The sequence below is a fragment of the Anopheles stephensi genome, chromosome 3 (assembly GCF_013141755.1).
Source record: "Anopheles stephensi strain Indian chromosome 3, UCI_ANSTEP_V1.0, whole genome shotgun sequence".
NCBI classification, from domain to species: domain Eukaryota; kingdom Metazoa; phylum Arthropoda; class Insecta; order Diptera; family Culicidae; genus Anopheles; species Anopheles stephensi.
The window spans coordinates 36,509,908-36,526,113 of NC_050203.1; the positions used below are offsets into that span (position 1 = coordinate 36,509,908).

Here is a 16,206-nt window from a genome sequence, read left to right on the forward strand (position 1 = left end):
TCGAAGGACAACTGATCTAAGGTTCGCTACCGTGCAGCTGCTGGAAGCTGCCGAAATCTCACTCACAGCTGCAAGACGCTATCGCGCGAGCGAGAAAGCAATATCGTTCCTTCCCTATTGCGCATGTCCATTCGCCAACCGAAAGCGCCCAAGCGCTCGTGTTCGGGTATCGCTTCGGTCTCGATGTTCGGGCATTGAAGAGTGGCCCTAACACGGACGCGAACCAGAACCTGTCGACTACGTCACGTCACGTTGAAATCACACCGGGACGACCTTTTTTTCCGACCGTGGCATCGTGTCGTGTTTGTCGTGCTCACCTTTTTGCCACCCCGCGCTCAACCCTACCTCAACCGCACCGTACAAGTAGTTCCCTATGGCCGCTGGGGTCATAAAATCAAAAGTCACCGTCATCAGGGGAAATTGTGGAGCAATCACACAAGGTACAAGCGACCGAGCAACGAGCACGAGGAGGCAGGGTACAGCTTTAACCTGGCCCCGTAAATAAACGGTCAAACAGCCACGGTGCACGGGAAGATGATGGGACTCTTGTAGATGATGAGCCACCAGAGGCGTGCGACCGAGAGTGCTTCACGGTACAGTAAGAAGTTCTCGCCTTTGCCATCGCCGTTACCGTCCTTACCGCAAGTAGCGTGGCGGAGGGTCTTTTGTGGCATCGGGTCTCGGGTTTTAATGAACGCAGACTCTCCTGAGAGTCTCGCAAAGGTGCACCGGGTCACATAGCCTGTGTGAGTGTGTGTTTGTTTGAATGCTTGTAAGGGACAACGCTGGCTGGACGAGGGAAAGACGGTAGTCTTTCAACATTTTGTGGCGCGACATCCGCTGTGGGATCGGCTTTTACGGGATTTAGGCCCGTCCGCTGGGGGATACATCGGGCTTAAATGTGAACGGTGTGTGCCTGTGTCTGTACGTTGGTGTCTGTCTGTTAATGAAAACTTATCACCACGTTTAGGGATAATTTTAACAAATGAATCATAACAAGCGTTAATAGAAAACAGTTTGCCGTACGTTTGTAGCTTACTTAAAAGCTATGGCCAGTCCGAATTGCATCTGGTTTGTAAATGTTACTGATGATAAGTTTTTCATTACATTTTATCCCATCACATGATACAAATATTTAAAAAATATAAATATTATAATTTAGATTTATTTGATGGAGGCGCCTAGTTGTTCAACTCGTCAACAACTTCAAAGGAGACGCCTGGTTGCTCAGATTAGTTTTGATGGAGGCGCTTGGTATTTGGTCGAGTTTAGTGTTTATGATAAAAAAGAATTAAAAAAAGTAGTTGTTAATTAAAGTGATTCATTCTATCTGTTCACAAAATATGCATCGCATGATTTGATACTTAAATACATAAAAAAAATAATTTATTTATTTTTTTTTTTTATTCATAAAGAACGGCCTGGCCGTATTGCTAAAAAATAATTTATTCATTAATGAAATAATAACTCTCTTCCATAGCTAAGCTCCAAGCTTCGAAAGAAAAAAAAAGGTGAAGGATCAAGCTGACCAAACAATGATGAATTTCATCGTTGTACAACTATTTCATATCGTTTTTCTATGTTTTCTTAGCTATCAACGTGCACGGTCTCTACCGAAAGCTCCATCAACGGGAGTTTAGCACACACACAAAAAAAACAAGACAAAACCATCCAAAGGAAGGATATGTATAACGAGGTGGTACTCGGCTAGGAAAAACATACCGAATATCTCTTCAGGAATTCGGCGAATTTCACCTCCCAAGCACCACACGAGGATAAAAGAGTGTGCTGTTTGACGCTTGTTTCAGGAATCGTCGGAAATGAGTATCGCTGTCGTATCGTTGTGCTGCCTCGAACTAAAAGCAGCTTGGGATACGTAACTTTATTTTGCCGAGCATCCTTTCACCACACTCACACACACTCACACACTGCAATCGTATCCTTGCTTCACCATCAAGCGACCCGATTGGTGCTACGCTTCCGACTTTATAAGCAGCCGGAAAGCATGCAATAGTGCGGCCCGCATTATTATCTCCACGCGAATGTGAGTGGGTAAAGGGCACTTTCTAACGACGTGTTCCTGTGACATGGACGATGCAAGATGTGGCCCCGAACCGGTCGAATCCTGATCGTTGACATGTTCGAGCGAAGGCAAACATATGAAACGCTAGATTTATGACATGCCTCAGGTGTTTTCTTCTGTGTGTATGGATGCGTGCGTTTGGTTGGATACGCTCCTTATCGATAGTCGTTGTAACTTTAAAGCTTATGGGATTCGTTGTTCAGACGCGGATGTGCTCTTTCAAATGTCAAACATCGATGGCCAATAAATCAAAGACGCCTAATAACTTCAGCACGGTGAATTGACATCGCTTTCATTATTTTGTACTTCTAAAGAAAACTACATGTGGCTCAAATCAAATTACACGATTGCCTGAAGTTATCATTCCAATTCAAAAGCAAAACAGAAGTGAATACATCTAATTCCTTTGATATGATGCGAGCAGCTATTTGAAAGTCGAGTCCTGCCGAAGGAAAGCCATCCAAACGGCAGGTAGTTTCCGAAAAAATATCCCACAGTCTCTGAACAGGCTCGTGCGGGCTTTCTGCTTGCCGGGCTGTTCGAGCATCAAACCTCAAACTAAGTAGAAAACGGTAGGCGTCGTCCTGGAAAATAACTTGTGACATAATCGAACAGCTTATTACGGCCACCACACGCACATCTTACCGGTAGCACGAAAAACGCTTTGATTTGGGCTGACAATCCTAGCATCCGGTGGCGCCTGGGGTAGCTGGGAATGTGATTTGAGGTTAAGCTTCCAGCTCACAATGAGAAACAACAAGAAGGGAGAATTTCATAACCTCTCCAATATGCCACCAATGTGCAACATCAAGTCTATCTGTGTGTGGTTTGTGCTTGTGTGTGTGTGTGTGAGTCACGCTGAGCAGGATCGCAGCGCGGCTTACCCTGCAGCGATTCTCTACAAGGCCCCTCTCATCAGTCGAAAGGCGGCCTATGGGTTTTTGCGGGTTTTTCTCGATCACAGCGCCAACGCAAGCCAACGTCACACGGTATTCGCCGCAACCACTCAAGGCATTCCGAAACCAAGTTACGGACGTGTGCAGATAACCATGCACGTACCGACACCGATCTACACAACCGACACGACGACTAGTGCTACTTGAGCGGGACTGCTCGGAAATATTATTAACCACAAACAGTGCTAGCAAACTTTATTGTTATGGAGCGCCAAACTCGGGCCGGCGGAAAACTTTACCACCAATAACGGGACCCGAGGCCTTTCGCCTTTTTGTCCTTTCGGTGTTATTGTCCCGCCAGAGCCAACTTGGGCCGAACCAACGCTTGGGACGGGGAAGGGTGGAAGGTTTTGGTCCCGGTGAGGAGTTTGTCGGAATTTCCCGAACATGCATTTCTCTTTTCTTGGTTACGCTTCCCGAAATTCCCCAAAAAACCCCCAACCGGTAGGCAGGGGACCGGGATTTCTGATTCCCTGTTGACGGGGAAAAGTCAAGATGCTGAGATTTTTACCAAGCCCAGAATAAAGTTATCATGATAATGAATTCTTTATAGCCGCTTCTGCCGTTTCTCACTCCCTTCTGTAACTCATCTCGCTCCCACCTCCTCCCTCTGGGACCGTAATGGCGCAGGAATGTTTGGAAAACGGCAAAAAGGCTAATTTATTTTATCTCCACTCATGGCGGTAGTAAAATTTGGTTTATTTGGATGCTAAAAAAAATTGACAACGCTTCCATCGATTGACAAGTTGTCACGCTGTAGGGGACGCACACTTCCCGCCGAGTGGTTAATGATGTTTGGGTTTGGTTTGAGGAACACACAGAAGAACAGCAGGATATGGAGATGGATTAAATTGATATTGTCAGCACTACTTGTGATGTTGCCGATGAGTCACTTTTTAGGTCGCAGTTAATTAAGTAATAATTTATGTTTTGTGTGTTTTGAATAGAATGTAACTCCACGGAATTCCAAGAGAAAAGGATTGAATGAACCTTTTTTTCCTATCAAAACCTCAAACTTTGCAATAGAAACCAGTTCATCAAATCAGTGTAATGCATTGTACAGGTTTTTTAACGTTTATAAATATTGCCTTAAACAATGGATTGTGTCAATTAGGTGAAGTAAAGGATGGTAATTAAATAGTAATTAGCAACACGAAACTCATAAACCACAACAAAGCACACGTATTGCTTACACACCACATTGTCTTTGACAGAATGGGTGTAGGGTTTATCATAATAAATTATTTTTGTCGGTCGGGATTTTGAGTGGCAACAAAACATTAAACCGGCCCTTTAATAATTTAAACCGTTCGTTCTCTTCCATTTAAGTGCCTGTGCAAGCGTAGTTGGTAGTAAGAGTGAGCTTTAAGCTTTATTCGCTTTCGGTGTCACTGCTGCCATATCGATTGTCTGAGCGACCACAACTATCTGGAAGAGATAATCCTTGAAGGAATGTTGAAAACATTGAGGCCTTAGCCTGGATAGGGGATTCGCGAACTCTCTTAAAAAGAGAATCCGTTAAGTTGAGAAGCTACTCTCCAGCTCTTACAAATCGTCTCACCTAGTCTTGTCTCGTTAAAGGAAAAAAAAACGAAGTATGGTTGTCAAATAGTTGCTGAGAGACGTTGAATCCTACTTGCACTCGAAGGAGCTGGTCATCCTGGCCGTAACGAGTAAGCCTAGTTGAGAAATGGAGAGAAGGCCTTACACAGAGATGATGGGAAGATGCTTAAAAAAAAGAGAAAATTAGGAATGGATTATCAAGAGTGTTGGATAACTGTCTGGCGAAGAAGGAAGCTTGGAATTGTGGATGTAGAGTTTGAAGAGATTCAAGTCTTAATAAGGGACAGTTATAGAGATAGGAGGAAACGGTCTCATTAGGTCCTAAGAGAACCAACGAGTACAAGTTGGGTGAACTTGTGCTGGACACGCATTAACCTAGCTCATTGCGTCCAATCTGCACTAGTTTGGATAAGTTTAACGAGGATCGATCGTACTCGTAAAAAGCAATGAAATCCGACGCCTTTTTTTAATTCGGGGAACTAGTGTATTTCTTGTAATTTTTATTGTAAGTCTTCAAACTTAACGAATCAGGGACAGAAGATTAAAAAGAAGTAATGAGGCCCAACGTAAAATCAAATCGAAATAATCATTAAATGTTTTATGTAGGATTTTCACTGATCGTGATTGGGAAGGGACTTGTGATATTTGCGCTGGTTTAGTCAAGCTAGTGTTTCGCTTGTTTGGCTTTCAATTAGTTACAATGTATTAACCGTCCGTTTAAATTCATTAGTCAGAGTACGTCAAACAATTCTTTATAATTCACGAAGGTCCCTTAAGTTACTATAAAATTCAAAACCTTTACCATAATTATTGGATAAAACACCTAATCATAAATTCTTACCAATTCTTATATTAAATTAATATGAAAAATATCATCAAATTTCAACATTTGTTTGGTATATGGCCAATCACTTTGCTCCTTGATCTTTGATGGAATGATCTAGTATCAGATTAGGATCGATTAATCTGATACACGATTAATATCAATGTCGAATACTTTAGATATCCAAAAGATCCTTTTGCTAGAGCGGCTAGCCGGGATAATTTCACATTTCTGCGAAAAAAGTAAGCCATTCAAATCACAATAAACGAGACGAGGTCATTTTGAAAATTATAACAATCAATAGAGGACGCTAAAGGAAGAAAGATTTAAAGATCATCAGTCTACAAGAGGAGACCGTCGGCAATAAGGCCAGGCCGTTCTTTATGAGATATAAAAAGAGAAAACCGTCAGAGCATCTTAGCACAGCAACGTTGACGAGCTACAGAAAAAGCCAGAAAATAAGTGGAAATGGAAAGACCAAAAATGGAATCTTAAATCCTTACTTGATAAGTTATTCCTTGAAGATAGGAGCTTAGGAACAAGGAACAAGAGATCAAAAACCGAGTCTATACAATTTAGCAATCAAAAGGCCAATCGAAATACTTTCAAATGCATTTAAGTCAAGATAGTCAAGATAGGGGACGGTCCGGTGGCCGAGGTAAAAACGGTGCCGGTCTTCACACGACAGGACCGGGCTTCAAATCCCATCCAAATCGCCTCCCGGTACGCAGGGTTGACTAGAAGAAGTCAGTATCCAGTTGATGGCCAAGAGATAAGTTCTTAAAAACACTGACGAAATAGGGAATATGAGGCTAGAAAATTATATTTTCTTAACTTTGCTATGAACATTTTCTTAATGTCTTCATGTTACGGACATTTGTGCGCGACACATTTGCAATAGTTTGGAAATAGGCTGTGTGTCTTCCAGGCACCGACTGTCCAAGCACGTGTGAAGATTCCGGATGAGAATCTTCCTTACTGAAACATTTCGTGGGGATAACAAGTGGCTTTCGATGCTCATCGGCGTAACAACCCGGCCAGACGACTTTGAATAATGGAAAGAAGCGAATGAGGTCTTAGAGACCCAAAGCATCTTTAGATGAATCAGGAAAAAATAGACTTTGGATATTCGGAAGGAATATCCTTTACAGGCATGTTGAACCGTTGAGTAGGTATAATATTGCATTGCGCCACTCCGCTAGTTTCGAGCGCTGGTCCTGTGTGTCTGGGTTGTGGGTAGTAGTGCAAACTTTATTTAAAATAGCTAAATATGCCATTCTTGCATTCTTGATGAAATGTAGTTGACTTCAGTTAAATGAATTGATTGTCTGATGTTGTGTGATTGGTGTGTGGCTTGGTTGAATTCAATTAATGTTCTTATAGCGACAAGAGTAGATGGAACGAGTTCATACACAGTCCAAGCCTTTCTTATGGCGGTTTTTTTTATTTCTCTCCCATTCAACTATTACCTTAAGCAGCTGTAACTACTTTTTACTCACTTTTTTTTACTCACCTTCACTTCTACTTTACACACGCAACTAGTCCCGGGGTGGTGCAGTATAAATTTATCCTTTGTTAATTTCCATTATGACGCTTTTCCGTTTTCTTCCCTCAATGCTTATCCTGAGGAAGTTAGGCAGATCGTACCACCAGAACACAGCCAGACAAAACCGAGACAAAATGTAATTGAACTTCGCCCGGTTTTGCTGCATCCCCATTTGCAGCCCGTACACATTCCGTATGCGCACACCGGCAGGGCGTACGTTCTATCTATTTTGAGCATCAATTAGAAAATGCCTCCGGTGTAATGAGTTTTCCATGTTCCAGGGCCAAAGTACACCGGCACCAAAAAACCGTCGACGATCAATTTGGGTTTGGGTTGGGGAGTGTTTCCGTCTCTTTTTTATCTTTCTCTTTTTCGGCGGTCCTTTTGTTTCCTTTCGTTGGTTCCTTTTTTTTGGGGAGATCTTTATCTGCTGCTGCAACTGGCATCGGTTAGTTGGTAGGTAGCCGACGGTATCGCAACCATGAAACCAGACCGACCGCACTTAAAGTTGGTGCCTGGAAGCTGTTTGAATTTGTAGCCGAATGCTTCTCGAGCGCCAGCTGTACGGTGAACGTTGTAAGCCGGTGCAGTATCGTGTCGTGCAACAGTATAATATCATTATGTCGCTACAATTTCATGTGTCGTTTCCAATGCTGCTTCTGCTGCTTCTGTTCGGTGGATTCAAGTGTGTGTGAGTGAAAGCAAACCAAAGTGTGGTAGTAAAGCAATATTATTCCTCTCAAAAGAAAACAGACACCATGCCCTGGTGGTGGAGAAATGCAGTCGAGTATCCACCTCCAGCACTTACGGTGGGTCTCTTTTTTAGGGTTTTCTTTAACTTAATCCTATCTTCCTGAGGTATGTGTTACAATTTTCTTTTGTCTCACACTTTAAAATATGTATATTTAAAATCATTTTTAAACACCTTTCTTTGATTTGCTTCCTTTCTTTCTTGATTAACATTCTTCAAGAAACTCTTACGAACAACACTTCATCTTTGTGCAAAGTGCATCTTTGGGTAAATATGCGCCTGTTCGTGACCACTTTTCACTCGTGCATTTTATATTGAACAACATTGTTTGAATAACTGCACACTGGTGCAAGGTGTGCACACCGGTGTTTACATGATTTTTTCTACCGTTTATCTCACTCTCACATGGAAAGTTTATCACTAAAGAGTTACTCGCCTCCCTCCATTTTACGTCTCTTCAGATACGCGCCAAGTACAGCCAACGAATTCCAACTCTACTCTGTTCTCTGCCCAACAGCTCGGGCATGTTTCCTTTTGGCGCTTTGCTTTCCCGATATCGACCACGCGAATCGTTTGGCAACATCGCGCCAAAGAACCTTACTAACACACACACACCACGTGGACGCAAACCGTGGAAGATGCTTGTTTTGCTTCCCGCTTCTCTCTTTCTCTCTCTCGTTTTGTTTGTTGCCCTCACACTATGCTCCATTCTGCTGGATATTGATGACATAAATCTGGTAAAGTGGCTGGCATTTATTCAAATTTTTCGAATTGGAAAAGTTTCGAATTCCCTTTTTGCCCGACAACCCATATTCCGCTTGGCGTGGCAGTTTCGCAAGAAGCCTCTTCTCTTCTCCTTTTTTTTGGTTGTTGTTGCTACGAGCCGTACTGCCACGTACTGTGGCGACTTTATTTCATGGTACACGCTCACTCGGCGGGATTCACTTCGAAACGGTAAGACGAATATAAAGTACGGCAGCGGCTTCCGAGCACGCGGTCCTACAGTACGTACCATGTGGAAACGGTTCGCTTTGTTTACAATGAAGTAGATTTTCCTGCTCGTTGCACATGATGCAGCCGGATAGTGGAGAAGTAGACGAGGGCACTGTGGTCATGGACATCGATACAGAACACTTTTCCGAAATAGTCACTTCAAATAAATTACCAACGATCGGGCCGCCGGCCAGACCGTCCCGGGGCGAAAGGCCGGCGAACTTGGATGCGGCAGAACGGTTCCGGGTTCGATTGCCAGCAAGCAGAGGGTGGCGCTATTTGGCGACATTGGCATCAAAAGCCACTTTTAGCAGCCCGGCTCCCAAAAAAACGGGGACGGGCAAGAACTGTTCCGTGGCAATGTGGAATGCATAATTTTAAGGAATCGTTTTTACCGACAATGCTTCCGTTTGGCTTCGTCGGACTGCGTCGTCCCGAAATACGGATGCGGCTACGTCCATGGTGCTGTGCTCTGAGGCATCGTTCCGTAGTCTTCGGTGTCAAGGAGAGTATGGCAATGATCGAAACTAAGACCGTTGATAGCTGCAGACAACTGGCCACGTACGCTTTTGCTAAGCGGGATTTAGACGAAAATCATATGGCGCAAGTTGTGTGAAGCAAGCCGGAGCCGTAAGGCAACACGGCACAACACGCACAAGTGGGCTTGCCTTGCTGTGCTCTACCCCCGAGTCCAAGGAAACCGTCCGTTCAACAGACGACAAACGGACGACGACGGCACATACGCGACAGGGTTTTTCGGAGAGGATCAATGTACACACACACTGCTGCTGGCCACCGGGGATGGGGATGATTCCTCGGCAAAGCTTTATGAGACTGCTGCTGCTCTTTATTTCCGCCAGCAATCTTATCATCAATTGTGATCTAACTGTTCGGGTAAAATCCTGGCCTGAATAAAGCCAGCCAGCTTATGTTTGGTCCGGTTAGGTTAGATGCATAGTTGCATCGAGCTGCATCAAGCACGAGCCCGGACAGGACGTGCATTAAACACGAATCATTTAATGTCGTTTTGTGACGGAGATTGCACCAGAGATAGGGAAAAATGCAGTGAAAGTATTAAAGATATCAAGGGAAGGCAATACGTTTCCCATCAGCGAGACTTATGCAGTCTTTGCAACTTGATATGCAGTTATTCGATTGGACCGAACGATATTGCTTTGTTATGTTTTTTTCAACCAATTTCTTTACAAAGTGTAATAGTTGATAGCTCTGCGAATTTTTAAACTATTTTGTAATGTTCAGTTTAATTTTTTTATTCATTAGATAAGGCCTGATGGTAACGCTATCAGTTTCAGATATATCCTCTTAAATCGTCCGACGTGAACATGATTTAGCTCAATAACTACTTTCTTACTTATCAGACGCCACAACAGTGTTCGTGTTTCAAAAGTTGAAGGCCTCAGAGGGCTTATTACCGTCTGTTACGAGTTCGAGCAGAGCTTAGAGCGTTTTAGATCACTGTCGCGAACTCATAGTATCAGAAGTCTAGACTAGAAAGCTTACTCGATAAACTCGAATATTGCTTGACATATCGTTTATACTTCGTATTGAGTGATCGAATCTGCGCTTGGAGGTTCCAGTTTGAATGTTCACTGGAATCTGCAATTTATTCTTTAGCTTAAAAAATCGTAGTTGTTCAGGTTGTATGACAAAGGGGAATGATTTGCGCCTGGGAGGTATGCAACCATTTGTTGTGATACACAGGTATGGATTATAGCGAAAGGAATTGCCAGAAATGTTATAATTCCTGTATATCGCTAAGAAACACATCATGTTGTTACCTGTACATATTATGAAAACCTAGATATTTTATCCTCTTATTTTATTTATTTTTAGCTTCATCGTATACTTTTTTATGCATGGTTTTATATGGGATTTGAAATCCATACCTTACGGATTTCGGTCGGTATGGATTACGGTCGTCTGTGAAATCCCATAAAAATTTTTACAAAACCTTGCGTAAACAAAATTATACGATTGAGCTGTGGCTCCAGCCTAAAACGCTGCTTTTATTAATTTTTTTAACTCAAGAGCTTAGATTAATTGATAAACTAAAGAGTACTATCGAATTTGAAATTCGTGTATCTCCGAATTTGCGTAAGTTAATTGCCGTGTAACTCAAGGCAAGGTTGTACTTTTTTATTTATCTTCTAAGCAGGCGATACAATCGTTGCACGATCTTGCCCTGCTCTTCTCTTCTCTTCTTCGGCACTACAACCTCGAGAGGTCTCGGCCTGCCACTTCTGCCTTTCTGTTACTTGATTTTACACATAGCAAAGTAGTCAGCTCTGCAAACGGGGAGGCGGTCTTGGCGGGAATTTGAAGCCCGGTCCTGCCGTGTGAAGACCGGCGCCGTTATCACCTCGGCCACCGGACAGCCGATCTTGTCCTGCTGCAGTCCTTAACATCGGACACCGCTCTTTCTGCCAGACTAATCCACGACATCACTTTACCGTTTCAGTTTGGACCTACCTACCTAACAGAACATTACAAACTGGGTCGTCTGGTGCCATGCTCATGACATGATCAGCTCATCTGGCTTGGGAACGAGTCGGCCGTATTATTACGCTAAGCTTTCAATTTTCTGTACCCTTTATACTTTGCAAACCACAATCACCCCCTTCTCCCCTTTTTGGGTAACTCAGTAGCGAAAAGAGAGTTCTCGTGACTGGGGTGTCTTTATTCAGACTTTAGCCAGTAATGGTGGTGGTTGCCTAATGTATCTGTCTTATCTTGCCTAAAATAAAAATGTCCCGCTCCGTTAAGCACTTTTGCTGACGTTAATCTCATTTGACAGTTAAAAAACGCAACGTTGAATATAGAGTGATTAACACCCTTGCGTCTAGACGGCTGCCTAATTCTCATTATCGCTAAAAACCACCTGTTTGAAATAATAAGTAAAATGAAAAAATTAAATTCATGATAATTTTCTACAAATCAAGCGTCAATCAGTGTTTAAAATAACATTACAAATTACAAGAATGCAGTATAGAACTATTTTTGTCACACCCGAGAACACATTTTAAATTACATTTTAATCAACATTTAAAGTAATCATACCACATTACACGATCGAGTGCTTGTCGCTAGAATAAAACGCACCTCAAAGGATCAGTTACCGTTGAGCACTGATTCGATGGCGCGCGAGCGGACAATGGAACGGTCAAGTTTAAACACAGTCGTTTGTTTTAAGTAATGGAAAAGGCTTAGTGATTCTTATATTTGAATATGTATGCTGCAAAATTGGAACCCCTCCGTTGAAGGTTTTGGCGTGTTAAAGCATATGCCGGTTGGAAGTATGTGGAGTGCAAAGATTCGTGTTGCAAATCTGCTACGCACTGCGATTGACGAAACGTTTATGGACGAAGTTGGTAACTGCTTATCAGGCTTCACTGTAGAACATACGATCCAAGTTAGCGCATTGATAGTGCCGCACAATTCAACTATTGAAAACGTTGCGATAAAGGAACGACACAACGAATAGTGACCTCAAATTCTTAGCAATTATTAGCAGTAATTTGAATACCATTCTTCGAACAGAATCCTTCGATGGCGAACTTAACTATCCTGAAAACTCTCCACATCTACCAAGCTTGCATAGTGCGCGTAGATTTAAGTTTGATCTTTTCGATGAATCATTTAACCGAGTTCAAAGTAGATGTGCACAATGTCAGCTATTTGGGTAGCGATATGCAAACGACCAATCAATCCACGTTACGAACAATAACGCTTAAACACAATCAATTGACAACCATTAACTTTGATCTGTTTGAATCGTTTTCGGTGCTGTATATGTTTAATGTTTCGTGGAATATGCTTAAAACAGTAAGTGGAAGTTTTACGAGCACGATGCTTCGATTCTTAACACTGAACCACAACCATTTGACCATCGTAACGTTTTGCAAATGGAAACAGTTAAGCAGCTTAGATCAGCTTCTGATCAGTTATAATCGGTTAGATAATATAATAACAATTTGTATGACATAGAGCCGTTGTTACAAAAGATACAACAATAAAGAGATTAATTATATGAAAGAATAACTTCATGGTATGATACATTTGCTATGATTTTTTTTACTTTTGAATAAATCACACAACGATACAAATTTTGACCTTCGGTGTCTTCCAGCTCTACAGATAGCCAAAGTGGTATTTGAGCAATTAAATATCCAGAGGCTGTAAAAAGTCATAAAGTCTTGACCAATAATATGGAATTCCTCACAAATTACTGGCAATGAGAAGGCAGGCAGCTCATTGCCAGCAGCAGTTTCTACCACAGACAAAGACGGCAATCGCTAAGAGGCACTTCATCCTTCAAGGGAGACCTCGACGTCTTAAAGCGTTTCCAGACTGTTGGCAATTTTCCCGTTGCGACCCTGTTTGGTGCAATTTTTCCGCTTTCAAATCCGAAGCTCGATACAAAAAAAAATCAGAATCGTGACAGATAAGCCCGATGGCGTTTTTGCAATTCGACCTGTTCAGCTGTCAGTTAAATGTAAATAAACAATGGAGCGTGCGGTAGCTGCAAGAAAAATACGCTCTTATTTATTTAATTCTTGAGTTTTATCCTTGTTGTGGATAAAAAGTAATCATTTAATTATTAATTAATGTTGCCCCGGTCGTAAGAGCGAAACAAATGCTTCCACGCTGAAAACGACCCAATCAAACATGATCGCTTTCTTGCAACAAGTATTTAGAAGACGGTGAAGTTGTTTTTTTTTCAACATGGATTATTTACATTAATGTGTATTGAAACATAAACAATAAAACATTTATATGCTTTTCTTTAACATTATTTTCTATGAATAGAGTATGAAATAACAACTTTTGCTCTTGGTCTAACGATGACACTCTCGCAGCAGGAAAATTGCCAGCAGTCGTTCGAAGACGCATCGTTTTCCGAAGTCGCAAACCGCAATAAAATTACTCCCTCCATTGCAAGCTCACTGAAGACTTAATATGTCCAAGCTCACTGGCCGATACAGGAGTGTATTAGTCCGGTTACGTCGAAAGTGTGTCGTTGAGGAAAGGCATTTCACATCGGCTGCGGTCGCACTTCGAAGCATCCAGAATTTATTTTTTGGACTTGGTAAAGACTAACCACTATCTATTGAGGTAATGAACCTATCCTGTAACTCCGTACAGTATCGCACCGTTTATTGTGTCCACTTTTCCTCCAAAAATGTTCAGTTCAAAACCAAAAAATGTATCATAATACGTCAAAAAACCCCTGTAAGTTGATCGTGATCGTGACAAAATCCTACTGAAAATAGAATGGATAGGCAACAGATATGTCATCACTGTGACGAACTAAGTAACTCGAAATTTGTCCTAAAGTGATATAATCAACAATATCCAAGTGGACTGCCATTATCCGCACATTCACCGAACAAGCCTTATTGTAAATGAAAATGGCTTGTGAGCAACAGCAAGTATAATCTGCACGGTATAATGTAATTCATAAAAATAGCTCACCCTCCCATCCATCAAAAGACAACTGTCCCACTTATACCTACCCTAACTCTATTCCAGTTCACTAAACACTCTAGCACTCGACCGTTGTGTGCATTAGCCAAGCAAACCGTCACCCAACAATGGGAAAGCATTGCTTTGAGCTAGCTTCCTGTTTCAAGTATTGCTATTGTTTTGTGTTGAGTTGGCTGGACAGCATGTGAATAATATGAACTCCTTTTTTTCTCTCGTGGGGTCACTTCTTTCCAGCGTCGTGTTTGTGGCACTCCTGCTCCGTCAACCATACGCGTTTCGATTGCAGTGCAAACATGAACCGCAGATGTGCATTTTGGAAAATTGGAACCCAAAGGAGGAGGGATTTTTTGTACTCAACCACCTGCCCGTCGCCCAACACAACCTACGAATGATAAATCTCTTAATAACCACGATTGGCACTAAATTCCTCACCGAAGTTGATCACACGCTGACCGGTATTATAGTGGAAAAAGCTAGCAGTGTTAAACGTTTGATCGTACCTTCGAACACGACCATCCAAGTGATCAAGCTGCTGGACACACAGCTTGGCCGGATGTACTTTGAGATGAACAGTGCGCTCAAGGAACTGTTCGTCATGAAATCTCCTTTACAGGAAATTCCTCCATCGATAAATAATTTAACCGGGTTGAAAAAGTTGATGATCGGCGAAACATCCATCCTTACCCTCGATCTCAGCTACTTCCAAGGGCGGGAAAAACTTAGCTGTATAGACGTGGAGCAAAGTGCCGTAACGTCTGTAACGGGGTTCGTGCAAAACATGAACGGATCGAACATGGAAATCTTTCGGGTGCGAGGTAACCATCTGCAAACCATCAACTTGGATCTGTTTGCACCGTTTCAAACGTTGCAATTGCTTGATATTTCGATGAACAAGCTTCAATCGCTCCCTGGAACGCTGTTCAACCCGATGCTCGCCCTTTTGAACGTGGATAGAAATGTTTTAACCGCATTCGATCTCTGCTGGTGGAATCCAATACTCACGCTCGTTAAGCTATCGGCGGCCCGTAATCGTTTGGAAACGGTGCCCAGCTGTTTAGTCACATTCCCTAACGTAAAGTCCATTGAGTTGAGCTACAATACAATCAGCCACATCGATATGCACGACTTTGCTGGACTGGATAACCTAAGGACGCTTGATCTCGGAGGCAATAAAATACTCACGCTTGAGTTTGGTGATGACATACTGCTACCGAAGCTTACCAGTTTGCATCTGTACGAATCGTGCCTCTGTCGGTTGAACGATTCGGAAGCTGTGCTAGAAAGGATGCCAAAATTGATAGTGTACTTCGTCATATTTACTAGTGAGGTATGTGTTGTATGTTAAATAAAGGAAGCAAAATGTGCAGTCAAACAGGGAATCTTAAAATTATTCACACTTTCAACGCCTCGTCTAACGAATTTGTCTCAGCTAGAACAAACCCAAAATTATAAGCGTACCAGTTGAACTAAAACCTAAAGATCCTATTCATCCTATTTATTCAATCTTAACAAAAAGTGTCATCGATATATTTTTATCGAAACTCCTAAGTGAATCACTGTCACTTCCCAATTTCGTTCTGTTTTGAAGTGAACGTGTAAACGCGGCTGCATGTTGCTTACTGGGTGCTTTTCGCAACTGACAGGGACTGTCAACAACAACAACGGCTTAAGAAAGGACACTACACGTTCGGTTGACCTTTGCTCCGATCTTGCTTTATCCTATAAGCCGTTAAAATTGTCATCACAATATCTCAAGCTTATAAAGAGGCGAATGAAGTCTCAAAGACCCAAAGCCTCTATAAATAAACGAAAAAAAAAAAATCTCAAGCTTATCGGATGGTCGAGTCATCGTTATCTCACATTACATCATGATATTATATCAACACACTTATTTCTTACAAAACGTTTGAGCAACTAACATCATAGACAATCTCTCTTACCTCAAAGTCTTGAGTACAGACAAGGAAGAGAAGATCCTTTAATTAT

General features: G+C 42.2%; 1 pseudogene; it reads left to right on the forward strand.

Moving 5' to 3' along the window:
* Positions 1-2,829: 2,829 nt before the first annotated feature.
* On the forward strand, positions 2,830-15,579 carry LOC118508953 (annotated as a pseudogene).
* Positions 15,580-16,206: the final 627 nt, after the last annotated feature.